At 35.4% G+C, this 7019-nt stretch overlaps 1 non-coding gene across 1 annotated transcript; it reads left to right on the top strand.

Moving 5' to 3' along the window:
• The first annotated feature begins 1939 nt into the window (after positions 1-1939).
• LOC121208904 (small nucleolar RNA R71) lies at positions 1940-2046 on the top strand. Its single transcript, XR_005904026.1, has one exon. It is a non-coding gene; the product is annotated as a small nucleolar RNA R71 (small nucleolar RNA).
• Positions 2047-7019: the final 4973 nt, after the last annotated feature.

Raw genomic sequence — 7019 nt, 5'->3', positions numbered from 1 at the left:
CTGCAACTTTGGTACCTTTAGTTCGAGTCTAGGTGGTTCTTCTATTGACAATTTGGGTTGCACTAATTCTCTGACTTCTAACTCCAATGGTTCAAACCGTATGGATTGAATAAAATTCCTAGGGTTGGCTTCCATCACAACTATGGTTTCTTCTCCTTTTTCATCCTCCAAAGGGTCAAACCCTAAGGCTTTCTCCAATGGATGTTCTTCAAGATGGCTTTCCATAGAAATCAAGGTTTCTATTTCTTCCATAACTGAGCACTCTTCTGTCGGATCGGGAAATTTCATCGCTTTCAAAATGTTAAAAGTTACCTGATCGTCTTGAACTCGCATGGTGAGTTCGCCTTTCTGCCCATGAATTAACGTTCTTCCCGTAGCTAGGAAAGGTCTCCCAAGGATAATTGGCACTTCCTTATTTGCTTCAAAATCTAGAATAATGAAATTAGTAGGAAAAATAAATTTATCAACTCTTACCAAAACATCCTCGATCTTTCCTTCGGGGTATGCTAAGGAGCGATCCACTAGCTGGAGTGTCACAGTTGTAGGTCTTACTTCTCCTATCCCTAGCATCTTGAAAATAAAGTTAGGCATCAAGTTGATACTAGCTTCTAAGTCATACAAATCTTTACCATAATAAGATTCACAAATGTTACAGGGTATCGTAAAGCTCCCTGGATCGTTCAATTTTGGTGGCAGCTTGTTCTGCAGGAACACACTGCACTCTTTTGTCAGAGCTATTGTCTCATACTCACTCAATCGTTTCTTCTTGGATAATACATCCTTCATAAACTTCACATAATTTGGCATTTTTTCTAAAGCCTCCACCAATGGAATATTGATGTGTAATTGCTTCAGAACATCCAAAAACTTCTTGAATTGCACCTCTTGTTTCTGCTTGAGTTGCTGCAATCTTTGTGGATATGGAGGTGATGGAACTTTCGGTTGAATCAGACAACTCTTCTGAGTAGGTAAATCTGCATCCAAAGAAGATGTTAAAGTATTTGAATTCACTAAGTTAGGATTTACCTTGTCAGTCTTTGTAGATTCTGACTCTTTTGGTGTAGGGACTTCAATAGTTGGTTGACTTTCCCCCTTTTCAACAGGCTTGTCCACAACATCAATCAATTGGGGTTGCAGAATTTTACCACTTTGCAATGCCACTGCCTTGATATGTACTTTACCCAAATTTCTTGGATTCTCAGTATCGCTTGGCAAGGTTCCTTGTGGTCTATTATGAAGCTCCATAGCTAACTGACCCATTTGGTTTTCCAAATTTTTTAGTGTTGCTACTTGACTCTGGATCAAAGCATTATTCTTCGCCATGTATGCTTTCAACAAGTTCTCCAAACTATTTAATGATTCAACTTGAGGTGGTTTTGGAGCTTGCTAATTAAACCCCTGAGATTGGTTAGGTTTATGCTGCATAAAGTTGTTGTTTGGTTCATTTCCTTGGTTGCTACAAGAAAAGTTTGGGTGATTATTCCATGAAGGATTATAGAAGTTGGACCGGGGTCCTTGTCCACTCCTATTTTGATGTTGGTTCCCCACATAGTATACCAACTCGGGATTCAATGGGCAATTCTTAAAAGAATGACCTTTCCCACAGTACACATAGGAAACTACTTCAAATTGACTTGGTGGCTGAACTGCAAAATTATTAGCGCCATTAGTGGTAAAAGGCTTTAACATAGAGGAAATAGACAACACAAGAGCTGGTAACAAAGTCAGAGCATCAACTTCATGAACTCTAACTACACGTCTTCCTGAAGTTGTTCGATGTGTTAGCCATTGATAGTTGTTGCTCGTGATCCTCTCAATGATCTCATAAGCCTCATTATAAGACTTAGACAAAATTGCACCATTCGCAGAATCATCTAACATCAATCTTGTATGTTGATTGAAACCATTATAGAATGTCTCCAACTGGATACAATGAGGAATCCCATGATGAGGACACTTACGAAGTAACTCCTTGAATCGCTCCTAAGCCTCATACAAAGACTCGTCATCCAATTGTTGGAAAGTTGTGATCTCGTTCCTCAACTTAGCATTTTTACTAGGCGGGAAATACTTAACCAAAAATCTCTCTGCTAATTCTTTCCATGTAGATATAGAACTTGGTGGAAATGAATTGAGCCATGCTCGTGCTCTATCTCACAATGAGTACGGAAACAACTTCAACCTCAGTGTGTCTTCAGTCACATCGACTATCTTGAATGAATTACTCACCTTCATAAACAATCGAAGGTGGAGATGTGGATCTTCCATGGGCATACCACTAAATTTGCCCACAGTTTGTAGCATTTGAAACATCACTAGTTTCAATTCGAATTGGGTTGCCTCAATATCTGGACTTCTAATTCCTGGATTTAACTCATTGAAAAGCAGCACAGCATATTATCTAATGCATCGATCCCTATCATCAGCAATGAGGATAGGATTTCGTACATGTTCGGCTTCATTACCTTGGTCCTGTTTTTGATTTCCAGGGTCCATCTCGTTCTGTCTCTAAGCTATTCGTTCATGTCTTCTTTGTCTAATAGTTCGCTCAATTTTAGGGTCTACTAGGAGTAAATCAATAATCCTATCTATGCTCATAAACACCTGGAAAGAAAATTACAAAATTAAAAATAATAAGTTAGTATTGTTAGAAATAACCAAATTGAAAATAAATAATTTCACAAAAAATGACTATGGAAATAGTTGACAATCCCCGGCAACGGCGGCAAAAACTTGTAACGCTCTAGTTTGTGCAAGTGTACACAGTCGTTATCAAGTAATAAGTAAGTATCAAGTTATCATCTCCACAGGGATTGTATTTGTGCTAAGTCACTTAATTTGTAAAAGTGTATTAACAATTTGATAAATAAAAACAATATAATTGAGAAGTGATGAAAAACTAAGTATATGAAACTAAATGCAATGATCCCTAATGCAATTTATCCTAATTATGAAAACTATATGAATGAGATAGATTTTAGCAGAATTAACATAATAAGCAACAATTATAACATAAATAATCTAGGACAATTAATTTAATTAAACTCAAATTATTATCAACATGCTTATCAATATTCGGAAAAATTATTCCATGGCAACTCAATCTTTCATTAGTTTGGAAACCATGTTAGGTCCTTTCGGAATCCTTTGCTTAGTAAATACGCATTTTACTGATCCTTATTTACTAAGCGTTTCTTAGTATTCATGTAGGGTAATAGGGACGTGTTAGGTTTGAAACAGTTTAATCACACAAATCTAAAAACTATGCAGAAAATAGAGCCCGATTAGGGTGTTATGCAACCTACAATTTAATCAGGTTAGGATCTAAATTAAGCATGCACATTTCAATTATGTGTCCATTAGCCGTCGTCTGGTTAGGATCGCTCAGCTAATTCAGGTGCATTTCAATCACATATGAACGAAATACATACTTGATTTTAATTGAAAACATGATCGATTGAGGCACAAATATTATAAGCTTGAATCAAATAATTTTTATTAAATCAAAGCAGTCATCCTAGCTTAAATAAAATTAAGCTATCATTTTTGTAAACAAGAACAAAGAACACATAGCACACATTCTTGAATTAAATTAAAGTAAGAAAGATTAAACCCAATTCAGAGTGGTTGTCACCCAAGACTCTGACTAATGAGGGCTCCTTCGTTCCTTCACTTTGCTCCTTTGCTGATGGCTCTCTGAGGTGGTCGACCAAGGGTTCTTTAAGAGGCTAATTTTCTCAAAATATTTATGCAAAGATGATAGGCATGAGGGCTAAGAAACCTAAGAGAATTGAGAGAGGAGAGAATGGCAAATGACTGAGGGATGATTGAAAAAGTGAGAAAGGGGCTCTTATTTATAGGTGAGGCATGGGAGCTAGTTTGCTAAAAATAGGAGTGTCCATCTTTCAAAACTCCTTACAAGGGTGGCCAGCCATGAATTGAGGGAATGTGGTTGATTTTGCTTGATTCTTGGTCAATTTGAGTGCCACAACAACTCAGGATTAAGACTCAGTCACTAGTAAATCTTCGGGCAAATCTCTAATTTCTTCAACTCTTCAAGAACCTTGTGTAATTAAACCAAAAGATGGTTTATGAACCTCCATATTCAATAGAATTTTGGGTTGACTTGGCCCTCCATTTGGAGGATTTTGTAATCAAATTAAAGCTCTTAGACCTGTCTAAAAATAAAACAATAAGTTAGAGGACCAAAGAATTAAGTTTTACTAAATTAAATTAATTAAAAGCCAAATTATTAATGAAATATTTTAAAATGAATTATTAAATATAGTTTTATATTTTATTATTTAATTTAATCATGCATGGCCCACTTTATGTCATAAAAATATAATATGCTCAATTTAATATAAAATAAGCCTTTTTATGCATGAAAGCTATATAATAAAGCATAAAATCACATTGTAATAATTTCTATGTCCTGTTTTCATATTTTCACATATTTCATTAGTTTATTAAACAATTACTTGGTTTTAACAATAAATTCAAGTAAAAAGGTGATAATTTATATAGGAAAAATCCTATATATTTTTCAGTTTACACGTTTGTACACACCTGTTAGGATTCTAGGTACACAACCCCCTCTTGAGATGAACCGCACCTAAAACAAAGGACAGTTCCATGTCCAACATTAGTCATGCTTAAAACCAACAGGAATAAAAGATCCCTTTTATAACAATCGAAGATATGACTTAATACTTGCCTTGATCGAACGATTAAGCCTTTCCACGCTGCAACCGATACAAAAGACTGGTTTCAGGCCTATAGAAATCACCTGCATTCCAATCGAAACCCATTACTCTTAATCATATCGTTCACACAAACACTTAGAACCAAAGTGTAAACCACTTACTGAGAACACAAATCGATTCTAGGGAAAGGAATCAATCGACCTATCCCTAAAATGAGTACCCACATGACAAAAGCAAGGCTAGCACCAACACGTCCCTAGCCATAAATGGTAACAAATGAAAATGTTAGATGAAAACTATTAATACAACAGAAAGAGAGAAAGAGAGAAAATAACCGCGTACACACACATCTGGTTGGTCAAATAACAATATCCCAAAACTGAAAAAAAAGAATGGAAGTATTCAGCCTAACCTTAAGTTGCAAGGAGGGAAGAATTGCGAAAGAGAGAAGAGAAGACAAGACAAGGTATTCGGCCAAAGAACAACCAGAGATTTAGAAAGGAACGAAAGGTATTCAATCAAGGAACAAAATCGAGTGAGAGAGAGAGGAAAAGGCAAGGAGAAGCAGCCAAAGAATTGATAGACTCAAAGGAATTGTGAAAGGGGGAAGGAGAGCAAGAATGACAAGTAAGGGATTTGCAAAGAAGTGAAAACCCGAAATAAGCCAAAACTAAAGACACCACCAAAATTCCTAGCACCAATCGGCCTCCAAAGGAAAAGAAAAGAACCAAAATGTTCCCAGCAGCCAAAATGGAGTGCTCAAACTCACCAAAGCCGAATTCTTTCTACAAAACTGATTTCTTTGAGTGCCTAAAGTTCAAATTCAGCACACCACTCCCTCTCACCTCAACTCCCCATGCTTTTCTCCTAAAATCCCTCCATGCCATCCATTCCCCTCTCAACTACTCAATTCAAAATCCATTTAAACATTTCAGTGTTTCGGTCAAAAGACAATACTCCCACAGCACAGCAGTAAAATAAACACTCAATTGTGCCTACCAGGATTTAAACCTCAGGCTTCAAGTAACTACCATACGCCCATTCTGTCATGTTATAAACACATTAATTTAAAAGACCTACTGACTAGAGACAGGGTTTAATCTTCCAAAAACAAAACTTTTGCATAAACCAAGGCTTGAACCCAAGACTTGTCAGACACTTATCAGAACACTTAACCACTAAAGCAGACAGATATTTGTGTCACAAACATACAAAAACAATTACATAGAATTTTGGGGCGTTACATAGATAGTTAAAAACCACATGGAAAGAGTTACTTGATACATGATCTAGAATTGACGGTTATTGTTTTTGTATTGAAATCTGACAACATTACCTGTTTGGTGAAAAAAAGTCATATATTCACCGATTATAAAAGTTTAAGTGCCTGATGTTACAAAAAAAATTGACTTTGAGATAGCGTATATGACTTGAATTGTTAAAAGATTATGATTTGACAATTGTATATCACTTGGAAAGAACGAATGTGGTTACAGATGTTTTGAGTAGAAAATCTCTATATACTTTGCAAGCCATGGATATCGATTACGATTGTCTGATAATAGCTCAATTTTAACTGAGTATAGAACTTAACGATGTTTCTACAACAGATTTGTGAAGCCCAGAAAAGTGGTAACGAGTTGTAAGTGAAATGAATACAGTGTGAAATAATTTCTTAGTCAAAATTTCAAAATAGATTTGATAAATGTCTGTCATTCAGAGACAGAGTCTGTGTACCGAATAATTTGGAACTTTTATAGAAAATTTTACATGAATTATCACAGTAGTACTATATCTGTTTATCTGGAAAATAATAAAGTGCATAATGATTTGAAAAAGATGTATTAGTAATTCAAAATGAAATGTAGTATTTCTAAATCTGTATTTATATGTTGGGTGTGCCAGCAAGATAAGGATGATATTTTGAAGATAGGCATAGTCATTGAAAATACCAAAATGGAAATGGGACAAAGTTACCATAAATTTTATATTAGGATTATCCCTGTCTATGAAAAAGTGTAATTGTCAATTTTTTGACGAAGCCTGCATATTCCATTCTAGAATGAGTGGATTTCACACTTGATAGATTGCTTGAATGATCTATTTTTGAGATTTTCAGATTATATAATGTGCTAGCTTCTGTTATTTTGATAGAGATCTACATTTCATATTCCAATTCTGAAACAAGTTACAAGAAACTTTGGGTATACGGTTACATTTTAGTACCGGATTTCATTTTCATACAGATGATCAATCTGAACATATGATTCAGAATTTGGAAGACATGCTTCGATGTTGTGTACTTGAAGTTGA

Source organism: Gossypium hirsutum, chromosome A10, assembly GCF_007990345.1.
Source record: "Gossypium hirsutum isolate 1008001.06 chromosome A10, Gossypium_hirsutum_v2.1, whole genome shotgun sequence".
Classification (NCBI taxonomy): Eukaryota; Viridiplantae; Streptophyta; class Magnoliopsida; order Malvales; family Malvaceae; genus Gossypium; species Gossypium hirsutum.
The sequence above is the reverse complement of the archived record's forward strand: the minus strand, read 5'-3'. Positions and strand labels throughout refer to the sequence as shown.